Here is a 12,495-nt window from a genome sequence, read left to right on the forward strand (position 1 = left end):
GATCAAATAGGATTAGAAATAAACAAATACACCAAAATCAACACATATATTTTAGTGAAAAATCAAAATATTCATGACTTTTTATATCTAACTTCTATGTCAGTATTTTTTTGTGTGTGTCTCTTTCTTATTCCCTCTCTCTCCACCTTCCATTCTATGTCTATCTCCCTCCCTATATCCTCTCTCTCCCATTCCCTCTCTTCCTCAACTCTCTCTCTCCACCTCTCCCTCCCTTTCACTATCTTTCTCTTCTTCCCTCTCCCTCCCTTCCTCTATATTTATCTTCTTCCTGCTCCCCCCCTACCATATATATCTATACCTCCCTTCATCTATCCTTATTTGTATCTCTATCTTAGCCCTCTAAACACATGTCTCTCTCTCTCTCTCTCTCTCTCTCTCTTTATTTGTCTTTCTCTTCCGCCCTCTTTCCCCCTCCATCTATATCTCTAACTCCCTCTGTCTCTCCTTCTTTATCTCTTTATATTAGTTCACATACACTCTATCTCTCCATATATATCTATTTGATCTAAACTTAAATAGGAATGCACCAAATTATAGATATAACCATAAATACAGAGATGCAGCAAAAATAACACTACATTTCATTAATATGACAATATAGAAATATGCTTACAAACAGAATGGAATTAAACTAGCTCGGGCGATGGTAGCTTATCTCTGAGAAGAGATGTGACAGTTACATGCCTCTAAAATGTGTTACAATGAGGCTCAAGGGCCTATTTATTATTGAACAACAAGGGAAAACCATAAATAAACAAAACCCTAACCCCAGGAGATGGAATGCCAAGAGTTTGTGGGCCCCGTTGGGGTTAGTTGGGAAACCAACTTCCCAGGGTTGTAACTTGGTCATATTATCTCTGTTTGGCATGCATGATACCTTGATGGAAAGGTCTCTCTTAGTACTACAAGATTTGTGGGGTCAAAACTCCTTCAGAAGTTCAGGACCCGAAAAATTGCTAAAAATAGTAAATGTTGAAATAAACAAGGAAACAGATGAAACCAACTGGAGGTCTAGATGGAATAGGCAAGTGGCCACCAATATTCACCTGGATCAGTCCCCTCTCCTTAGGAAGAAATGATCCCAATTGCGTGTAGAGCCTCCATAAGGTGAGGAAATTTTTATTAAACCTGGTCCCTGGTGAACGGCTTGCCCTCGTGAAGGAGTTGGCCTACTTTGGCAACTCGATATAGATGGATCCTCTACTGCCAAGTGTTCTTGATCTGTGTGTCAATGATCGGATCAGTTGTGTCTTATTCCATGCAGTTTGGGTTTATCTCTGTTGGTGTGAGTTGTTCTGCAATGTTGGATGTGTCTAGCAATGGTGGAAAGTATGGCTGAAGGCGGTCTAAATTGAACATTGGGTGCAGACCAAGGAACGGTGGGATGCTAAGATCAAAGGCATTGTCCCCTATATCCTTGGTGATGTTGTATGACCCATACCAAAGCGGACGAAGCTTGCGGTGGGGTCCAACGAGGCGCTCCTTCTACAAATGTAGTCAAACTTTGTCACCCACCTGGAACTTGTGTGACACTCAATGTTGATCATGGTGTTGCTTATACTTAGCATTGGCTCTATCTGATATATAATGGACTTGTTGGTGGATGTGTTTAATGTTATCAATGAAGTTCTTAGCCCTGTTGGCTTCAGACTGGACTTGAGATGAATCTACTTAAGTAGCTACAAATGGTATGGCTACATCAATGGGACATAATTACTAAAATCCCAACCCTACCTGAAAGGTGCTATAGCCTGTTGAGCTATGGAGAGCTCTGTTGTAGTTGTGTTGGACATAGGGGAGGATTTCATCCCATTTTCATGGATGCTTTGAGTTGCACATGTGTAGATTGTGTATGATCATTCTGATGATGACCTCTATTTGGCCATCAGTTTGGGGGTGGAACGTCATGGACTTAGTAAGTTTGGTATCCAACATCAACTAGAGACTTGACCAAAATTCACTTAGGAAAATTGTGTCCCAATATGAGATAATGGACTATGGGATCCCAAAGTGTACCCACACTCGCTCAAAGAAAAGCTTAGCAGTGGCCTCTGGTGTTATACTCTTCTTGCAGGCCGCCATGATGGCCATCTTAGAGAATCTGTGGATGACCATGAAAATGTATTCATTGTCATGCATAGTAGAAGGAAGGCTCGACATGTAATCCATGGAGATGGATTTTGAAGGTCAACTAGGAGTAGGCAGAGGAGTATATAGGCCTTTCTTCTTGATGGTTGGTATGGCAATGATGGTGGTAGTGTAGGATCTGATGTACTTCCAAACATCTTAAAAAAGTTTCAGCCAGTAAAAATACTTCTGCAGTACCACCACTGTTTTCTCTACTTAGAAATGTCTAGCAACCCGACTGTAGTGCGCCTCCCACATCATGTTTGCACGCTTGCTTGGAGGAACATAGATGTGTCCAAGATGGCATAACAGTGCATCGTGGAGGTGAAAATTCAGAACTTTCTTACCTTTCAGGAGTTTCTGGTATGTGCTACCGAATTCTGGATCGCTCTTATAAAGATGCGACCACCCCGAAGTCTCTTTCCCATAAGAGTCAAGCATATTGATACGCACCATGACCGATGGTCGACTGAGGTAGTCTGCAGCATTATTGGTGCGTCCTTTCTTGTACTTAATGTTCCAATGGAACTATAGCAGATATGTGGACCATTTCTGATGGTGATCGTTATGCAACTTTCCTTGAGTCTGTATGAACTGCAAGGGTCAGTGGTCTTTGTGGATGATTGTTTCCTTCCCCATAATGTAATGCTTCCATTGATGGTAGGCCTGCACAATGGAATACATTTCTTTGTCGTAAGTGGGATACTTTCGAACTGTGTCTGAAAGTGTCTCACTGTGGTAAGCCACTGGATGCCCCTGTTGAGTAATAACTGCACCAATAGCATAGTTGGAGGCATATGTATCAATCTCAATTGGTTGTTGCAGGTCTGGTAATGTGACAACTAGTGCAGAACAGAGGCAATGCTTCAATAAGGAAAATGGCTTTTGTTAGGTTTCGGGCCAAAAAAAAAAAAACTTTCGCTCCGCCCTTGGTGACTTGACTTAGAGGCCAAGTGATATGAGAGAACCCCAACACAAACCTGTGGTAGAAATTGGCAACACCCAGAAATATGCAAAGATATGTTAAAGTGGTTGGGGTTGGCCAATCTCGAATGATTTGTATCTTGGCTGGGTCCAAATACACACCCTTCTCATCAATGATGTACCCCAGATATTGAACCTAGGTCATGCCAAAAGTGCATTTCTCCAAATTGGCACACAACTTGTGTTGTTTTAGGGTTTGAATGACCTATCAAATATGGTGGAGGTGCTCTTCCCAACTATGGCTTAAGATCAAGATGTCATATAATACACCACGACCAATGCATTGGTGAAGGGTCATAAGATGGCGTCCATCAAACTCATGAAGGTTGCAGGGGAATTCGTTAACCCGAAAGGCATGATTGACCATTCAAAAATGCCCTCCTTGGATTTGAAGGTAGTATTCCACACACTAAAGGGTTCGATAGGCACTTGGTGATAACCAAAATTTAAGTCAATATTGCTGAAATATTTGGCCCCCTTGAGTTGGTCCAGAAGGTCATCAATCCGTGGGATTGGATACCTATTCTAGACAATGATATTGTTTAGTTTCCGATAGTCAATACAAAGTCTCCAAGTCCCATCCTTCTTTTGTACCAATATAATCAAGCTCCCACATGCTAATGAGCTTGACCTGATGTGCCCTTTCTGCAAAAACCCCTGAATCTGCCTCTTGATCTCATTGTTCTTGAGAACAGAGCATCGATAGATTAGTCCATTGGGTAGCGGCGTGCCCAGGGTCAAGTCGATGGAGTGCTTGACCTGATAGTGTAGAGGTACCCCTGTAGGTGAGGCGAAAATGTCCCTGTACTCCTCCACGACCTTGTCCATCTGTTGTTGTTGTGTGGAGGAGCCCTGTCTAGAATCCGTGGCCACAACCTTCTTCTTGCCCTGAGGGTGAATCATAAGGAAAACAAATTTCCTGGTATGGGAAATGATCTTACTACATTTCTTTGCAGTGATCAAAGAGATGGTGGTAGGCGAGGCTACCTACGGTATCCTATACAACTTATTGCCCAAAGTAATAATCAAAAAGCAAGGTTTAGACTCATATACAACATGTCACTTCCACAAGTATGGTTGTCCTAATAATACATTGCAAACTTCAAGAGGAGAAACATCACATATTACCTCATCTTTGAAGGGTTGATGTTGTAGGGAAGGTGATACTATTGGCTGACACGAAGATCTCATCCTTTATGAAGCCACCTAATGGTGTACTGTTGCAGATGTGTTGCAGTCGAGAGGCCCAAATGCTTCACGACCTCTACTGAAATGAGGTTCTTTTGGCTCCCACTATCAACAATGAACTACAATGAAGAACCCTTCACCCACATCTATGAGCAGAAGAGGCGTTCCCCCTCCTTTGGATCTTCAGGCTCATTATTTTGGATCTTGCACTGGGCTCCACATTAATGATCTGCTTCCCTTTGTCATTCCCCTTGTCCGGTTCTAACTCAGAGTCGGAACATGCGTCTGATTCAGAAGAATTCAACTCGGTCACTAATGACTGCTTGGCTCGACGCTCATTTTTGTTATGGATCTTATGGAAATCACACCATTTTCCCATGTTCTTCTTTGTCTTCTTGGTGTTTTCATTTGCTTGTGGCTTTGGCGGGTTGTCCTAGGTTGACCCGCCTTGGCTTTTTCCTTTTCTCTGTGGTTTGGGGGCTCCTTTTCCTTTCTTTGGATTCGCAGATCCAAAGTCTCGCTTCTTCTATTTAAACTCTTGCTCAATCTTGACAACGTATCAGTACATTGTGCCGAGTGAGGAGATGTCTAGGAACTCCATCTCATCTTGGATGTACTTGTGTAGACAGTCGCAGTACTTGAGTACCAAATTCCACTTAGAATCCTTAATAACCAGCTTCATATGAAGAGTATGGAAAACATTTATGAACTCTGCCACATCTTGGTCCCTTCCCTGCCATAGCTTGGTCCACTTGATGTATTTATCTTCATAGCTCTTGATAGGGTAATATTGTTCTTTAATGGCATCTTAGAAAGAATCCCAAGTGGGTGCGGCTGAAAAAAACAAGGATTCCCTTTCATCCTTTTGTTCACAGTAGGATTCCCACATGTCCTTGATGTGTGGGGCAGCTTTGAGAAGTGAAAAAGTAATATTTTCCCGATTGGAAAAGTCATGAACTAAAAAATATACTTCCAACAAATTTAACCATTTATCTATGGCGTCTTCATATATCCGACCCTCAAATATGGGAATATTTAAGTTAACTTGTACCTTAATAGGAGTGGCACCTCTAGAGTGGCTATTGGATGAAGATACTGTCAAATGATTTGGGCAAACTTATCCATCATCACATTCCTCTGTCGCTTGAGGGATTCCATGAGCAGTATTTTGAAAAGATCTCCTGCTCCCTCATCTTTCTTTTCTTCCGCCATGGGAAGCCTTCGGGGTTTGTGAGGTTGGTCTTGCAAAGGTTCAACCAGTTCGATCCCTAACTCCTTATACCCTAACCTCATTGGGGACATGCAAAGAAAAATAGAGAAAGAGTAAACTGCTTGGATACCACTGATCCAAACTTAAACATGTATGTAAAAAATTACAAAAATAACCATAAATATAGAGATGTAGCAGAAATAAGATTACATTTCATTAACATCAAAATACTAAAATATGCTTACAAACAGAATCAAATTAAACTAGCTCATGCAATGGTAGCTTATCTCTAAGAAGAGATGTGATGGCTAAATGCCTCTGAACTGTGTTCAATGAGGCTCATGGGCCTATTTATTATTAAACAACAAGGGAAAACCCTAAAAAACCAAAACCCTAACCCCAAGAGATGGAACGCCAAAAGTTTGTGGACCCTATTGGGGTTAGTTGGGAAACCAACTTCCTAGGGTCGTAACTTGGTCATATTATCTCCATTTGGTGCATACGATACCTTGATGGAAAGGTATCTCCAAATAATACAAGATTTGTGGCAGCTTATTATCATGTAGCTGACCTCAAAAAAACATTTTTTAGGGGGTCAAAAATGCTTTGGAAGTTTAGGACTTGAAAAAATACTGAAAATAATAAATGCTTAAATAAACAAGGAAATAGATAGAACCAAATGGAGGTCTAGGTGGAATAGGTTGGTGGCCACTAATATCCACTTGGATCACTATCTATCTACCTCTCCCTCTTCTTCTCTCTCTCTCTCTCTCTACCCTCTCCATCTATATCTGTATCTTAACCCCCAAACATACACACTCTCTCTCCATATCTATCTATCTATCTATCTCTCTCCCTCCCTCCCTCTTCCTCTCCCTCCCTCTCTTTGCCTCTCTCTTTTGCCCTCTCTCCTACCTCCATTTGTATATATATCTCCCCTTATCCCTCCTTCTCACCCCCAAAACATACACTCTCTCTCCATATGTATCTATATCTCTCTCCCTCCCTCTCTCTCTTCCCCTTCTCTCCCTCTCTCTTCCCCTTCTCTCTCTCTCTCTCTCTCTCTCTCTCTCTCTCTCTCTCTCTCATCGTCTCGCCATCTCTCCTTTGTCACTTACTCTCCCTCTCCACCTTTCTCTCTCTATGTCTTTCTTCCCCTTCCAACTCCACCTCTCTCTCCTCTCTCTCATGTCCTCTCTCCCTTCCTTCCACTCTCTCCATTTTTCTCCCACCTCCCTCTGTCTCTCCCCCCATAACACACACTCTCTCTCTCCACCCCCCAACTCTGTCATTATCTCCCTCTCTCTCTCCTTCTCACTCTCCCCCCACCTCCATATCTATGTCTCCCTATCTCTCTCTTCCCCTTCTTTCCCTATCTCTATCCTCTCTGTTTCTCTCCCTTCCCTCGTCTCCTCTCTCCCTCATTCCATCTTCCTCTCTCCCTTACCACTCCCTCTCTCTCTCCACCTCTATCTCTCAATGTATTTGTTCTTCCCTCCCTCTCTTTCCCCCCTTCCAACTCCATCTCTCTCTCCCCCTCTCTCAAGCCCCCTCTCTCTTCCTTCCTCTCTCTCCCTTTCTCTCCCACCTCCTTCTATCTCTCGCCCCCACCAAACACACTCTCTTTGTCCACCCTCCAACTTTGTCACTATCCCCCTCTCTCTCCCCTTATTGCTCTCACCCTCTCTCCCCCCTCCATATCTATGTATCCCTATCTCCCTCTTCCCTTTCTTTCCCTATCTCTATCCTCTCCTTTTCTCTCCCTTCCCTAGTCTCCTCTCTCCCTCATTCGATCTTCATCTCTCCCTTATCACACCTTCTCTCTGTCTCCACCTTTAGCTCTCAATGTCTTTGTTCTTCCCTCCCTCTCTTTCCTCTTCCAAATCCATCTCTCCCTCCCTCCCTCCCTCTTTCCTCCTCTCTCCCGCCCCCTCTCTCTCTTCCTTCCTCTCTCTCCTTGTCTCTCCCACCTCTATGTCTTTCTCCCCCACTCTATTCCCCCTCCATCTCTCTCTCTCTTAAATATGATCCCATTGTATTGTATTTAAGAGAGTATCTAAATGAAAAAATATATAATTGGTTGTAAAATATTAAACCTATATTTTTGTATCAATCATGTCAAAGAAAATACAATAATAAAAAACTTAAAAAAATCATACACTATCTTACCTTTATCATTGTTAGTCACTTTGTTTTCTCTCTTTTCTTGGATCCTTGGTTAAAATGCATCTATCCTCGATTTAATCTCTCTCACAATATTTTTAGTACATGTGAGGATGAAGGGTTTAGATATATCTGAAAAGTAATAATAACCTTTTTATTTTTAGATTTAATTAAAAAATGTTATAAAATTAAATTAAAATAAAGTATTTGTAAAATATTTTGATTTTGAAATAAGCTATGGTTTTTGGACATGCCGCATTGATAAGTCATGGTATTGCCCAATGGTATTATAACAAAATCATTAAAATCCTAGCTCCATAACATAATAATCAAAAGCATAGATGGCCCATGGTATTATGATTTTCTTCCCTCTTCTCCCTCTCTCCCTCCCTCTCTCTGGGTATTAGCCCATGGTATTGTAAAAAAACCTATTTAGAAGTTAATAATATCCATGGTAGATATTCATGATTAAAAATCTTGTTATATTGTAAATATTAAATTTTTATATGCTTATTAATTAAATTTAAATATGGTTATGCAATCATTATTTTAATTTATATGGTAAAATGTATGTTAATTTATAAGTACTATTTATATGTTATATATTTCAATGTGATATGTATATTATACTTTCTTTTATCTAAAAAAAATTGAATTTACATCTCACATCTAAGGCTTACTCATCTACCCTAGAATGCCTCTCGGTGGGGTGCAATTATTTTAAAATTTAAAGCTAAAATGTTCCAAAAACTAGCGGCTACTCCACACTCTTTATAAAGTGTAATCTTTCACCTTTTTGAGATCCTATGTGGTGATCAAAATTGCTAGAAAAATGCCAAAAAAATGAATTAGTTTGGCTCAATAAAAAATAACTGAAAGATTATGAACCTATTGGAAATCTTAAAAATAAGAGATATTTTAGGACAATGAGATTTAGCAAAAAATTAATTAAAAAAACTTTCAAAAACTTTTTTCAGTACAAAAAAATCTTGATAGTATTATAAATCATTGATTCCAAAACAAAATACTGTATGATAGAGAGCCAAAACTTGTAGCCCGATAAACAATCTATGCTTCAAAGATGCAGGATACAAAAACAAATCTCTAGAAACCATACCATAGATAGATCCTGGGGATAGGAGACAAAACCCACAACCGACGATACTTGTAATAACTGAGAAACATGTGCAGTTTTAGAAGAAAAATCTGAATAAACAGGTTCATGAAACATACCAGGGCCTGTAGTATGATCACTATGTACCCGGAATAGAGAAATCCTGGATTTTATGTGATTTGTTCCCCACAGTTATGTTCATATTCCATTTTCCAATCTGTGTATGGAGCCCTTTCTTTGAAAGATCATTTGCAAATATATTTTGGGATCTGTCGACATGGTTAATGGAGAAATCCTTTGAATTTTTCCAGAGAGAAGCGATTCTGTTCATCTAGCCAGATAGATTGTGATTTTTTATGGAAATCTTACCGTTAACATGGTCTATTATGAGTTTGGAGTCTCCATAGATCTGCAGGGATTCTATATTTAGGAAGTTACAGAACAGAAGTAGTCCTGATAGAGCCATAGCTTCCGCTTTGTTGTTTGTACCTTCTCCCCCATTCCAATAGATGGCAAAATGTTGATCCTCCTTTATACTTATGAAGACTCCACAAGCACATATTCCATTTTGAGCAGCCCCATCAAAATAAGCTCTAGGAAAACTCCTCTGGGAGGGAAATATTTCCTTTGACTTTTCATTTTTCTGCTGAGGGATGGGGGGTGGAAATGCATTGTACTGGGAAATGATAAGTTCAAAAACAGTTTTAAAACTATCCTTTCTATCTTGAAATAAAACCTTATTCCTCCATTTCCAGATTGACCAAAAGACTAATAGAGGGATAGGTCTCCAAATCGCTTTCTGTTTACTCCACCATACAAATGCTTCTTTTATTGAGGAATGAGTAATATAATTGAAGCCAAAATAAGAGGCCAGATTCTTCCAGAGCTCCTAGGAATGAACACATTTTAAGAAGATGTGTAAATTGTATTCTTCCTCAGATTTTCAAATTAAGCAGATAGCAGGGCCATACCAGTTCCTCTTTTGCAAATTGTCCCAGGTAAGATTTTTATTGTGAAAAACAAGCCATGAGAATATGATAATATTATAGGAACATTGTTAGGCCCCTATACTACTAGTGTAACCCCTTATTTTTATTAGTACAACCCCCTTATTATATTGTTGTACCCATATAGTCCCCATATTGTTACTATTGTGCCCCATAGAAGCCCACTATTGTTATTAATGTGCCCTTACATTATTATTGTTATGTCGGCTCTGATTATATTATGACTCCTTAAACTCCTATATATAGAAAGGATGTCTTGTCATTTGTATCATCCAAGAATTATTAATTTGTGTAATGTAAAGGAGGTTTCCCCCTCGAAGAGGCTGAATTATAAGGCATTCAACCATCTTTTCTATCTTTTTATGAGCATGTTTCATAACATTTGGTATCAGAGCTTTGGATTCTATGGTTTCATTGCTCCAAATAGGTCATCATGGCATTTTCGCTATAATTTTTTTCTGCGACGTTTCAGAAGCAAAAAAAAAAAAAAACCATTTGAGACGAAATCACACTAAACCTCGGGTCCAAATTTCAGAGCGTTTCGCGCTATATTTGCAGAGATATGATCTAAGGAAGTTGGTCTTTTTGCAAACTCCTGAATTACATTCCAAACAAGTGACCTGGGGAAAATCGTCATAACTTTCTCTCTGAGCATCGGATTGAAATTTTGTAAGAAGTTACAGAAAGAGGACAGACTGTAGTTTCTTGTATATATTTTTCATAGCCAAAGGTTGAAACAGTGATAGGTGGCACTTCATACAAGTTCGCTCTTCTGGAAAGGTCTATAATTAGGTCATCTTGGGAGATTGACATAACTCTTCCTTGGAGAATCCAATTTGGATCAGACTGGTGGCATTGGAAAGAGGACATAGAGGGCTACTGTAGGTTGCAATTTCAAAACTGGAAGAACTGAAATTACAGATTTATAGTCGTTTCAAGATCGAGCTCTTAAAATCAAGAAAAGGCGATATGAGGAAGTTTGATGGCAAGGATCCGGTAAATTGGATACTTCAGATGGAGCAATATTTTGATCTACATGGTGTACCACTATTACAAAAGGTATGTATTGCATCTTCATATTTAGAACCGAATCAATTTTTATGGTATAAAGGGCTTTTTTCTCGTAAACAACTTGTTATGTCGTCAATTTTCACAGAGGAAATGGTAGCACATTATGAAGATACAAAGAGCAACACCTTCTTTAAAGCAACACCACAACAATTGGAAAGAGTAAAAGAGCTTTGTTACATAGTGGAAAGTAAAATTATGGCAATAAGGAAGACTACCCCTCACAACTATAATAATGAAAGTGTTGTTTCTCCTAGCCTTCCACAACCTACAAGGGTTACACCACAACAATTGGAAGAGAAAAGAGAAAAAGGGCTTTTTTACAATTATGATAGCAAATGCACTAAAGGTCATAAGTGTGCTGAGAAGAATTTATTTTATGTAGATTATGAAGAGGAGGAAGAAAAGGATCAAGAAACATCAAAAGAAGAGTATATACACTAGGAACCAACCCCAGAGAAAGAAGAAATGAATCCCACCATATCTTGTAAAGCATTGGAAAGAATTACCACTCCTCAAACTCTCAAGATAGAAGGACATATCAAGAAGAAAAAGGTTCAAGAAGTGAAAGATCACATCGAGAAAAAAGAAATGAATCCAACCATATCTTGTAATGCATTGGCCAGAATTACCACTCCTCAAATTATCAAGATAGAAGTACATATCAAGAAAAAAAATGTTCAAGAAGTGAAAGATCACATCGAGCATCAAGAAATGAATCCGACCATATCTTGTAAAGCATTGGAAGAAATTACCACTCCTCAAACTGTCAAGATAGAAGGACATATCAAGAAGAAAAAGGTTCAAGCAATGAAAGATCATATCGAGCATCAACAACAAGTTCTCCAACTTTTAAAGGATAATGCCACTTTGGTGCAAAATCAAATGAAACAACGGGTAGATCAACATTGTAGTGAAAAATGTTTTGATGTAGGTGATTGGGTATTTTTACTGCTACATCTCAAGCAAGCTATTTATGAGAAGGAAATGTTGGAAATACTACATGCACTTAAGAAATGGTGACCTTACCGAATGGGAAGACACTTCAAGGTAAAAATGGATCATGATAGTCTTAAATACTTTTTAGAACAAATATTATCTATAGAAGAACAGAAAAAATGGGTCACAAATATAGTGGGTTATGAGTTTGACATCATCTACAGAAAATGGAAGCAAAATTTTGTTGCAGATGCACTCTCAAGAAAGGATGAGGATGTGGAAGCATTGTTTTGTGCTATTTCTATTATCCAACCAGATTGGATAAACGAAGCAAGGGATGAATGGAAGAAGGATGAAGAAGTGTGGCCACTCATTCAAAAGTTGCATAAGGTCTCAATTCAAACAATATTTGCCAGAACTTGAAAAGGAAGGAAAAATCATAATGGAACCTACAGCAGTCACAAAAACAAGAACCTGACAGCTATGAAATTGATCAATTTCAGAGTATCTCATCAAGTGGAAGAACTTACCTGCTGAATATTCCACATGGGAGGACAAGAATATTCTACAGAAGCATCAAGAACTACTCAAGCGTTGAGCACAACACATTTTGAAGGAGAGGGGCATGTTAGGCCCCTATACTACTAGTGTAACCCCTTATTGTTATTAGAACA

Source organism: Pinus tabuliformis, chromosome 2_1 (genome assembly GCF_031772625.1).
Source record: "Pinus tabuliformis cultivar Carrire ecotype Pingquan chromosome 2_1, CPIR1, whole genome shotgun sequence".
Taxonomy (NCBI): Eukaryota; Viridiplantae; Streptophyta; class Pinopsida; order Pinales; family Pinaceae; genus Pinus; species Pinus tabuliformis.